Source organism: Alosa pseudoharengus, unplaced genomic scaffold (genome assembly GCF_046254945.1).
Source record: "Alosa pseudoharengus isolate Yale_2024_CS ecotype anadromous, Long Island Sound unplaced genomic scaffold, YU_APseudo_1.1 YU_APseudo_1.1_scf_10, whole genome shotgun sequence".
Lineage (NCBI taxonomy): Eukaryota > Metazoa > Chordata > Actinopteri > Clupeiformes > Clupeidae > Alosa > Alosa pseudoharengus.
In genome coordinates, this window is record NW_027468565.1 from 37,521,300 (window position 1) to 37,521,917 (window position 618).

Consider the following 618-nt stretch of genomic DNA (forward strand, 5'->3'; position numbering starts at 1 on the left):
TTGATAGTATATTTTTAAAACACAGTATGATGACATTTTGGGACAATAAGCTAAAAGTAGATTTTTTTTAGTCAGTCAGAAATAATTCAATATGACCTTTGTGTCTGGGTTATGAATCTCATATCACTAGACCCTTCACAGTCTTCCAGCTCTGCCTGCAATAACATCTGTAAACACTGTGGTCTAAAAAATCAACCTAAACTTGGTCGACATGCCGTCACACTCATGAAAAGCAGTGATTCCCTGCACAACAAGGATATCCTCATCATCAGGAGAGACAATGACAGTTAATGATGGCTTCATCTTTCATGCATGTGTTTGGTTCTCCACAATATGGTGGCGATGAAGAAGTGAGTTTTACCCATTCTTGATGCTGAAAGGGTTTTCTGCCCTGAACATGATCTCCCTGAGATGTCCCTGGCAGCAGTAATGCCCCTGGACATGATTGGGGCATCGATGGGAGTTCATCTCAGAAGCATTCGCTATATGTTATCTAGGAAAACCCTTCACATGGTGCGCTCAAGAATCCTTGATTTTTAAGAAACGTAATTTCGATCTCTTTGTATGTCTTGACATGTGAAGAAATTGACAATAAAGCAGACTTTGACTTTGACTTTT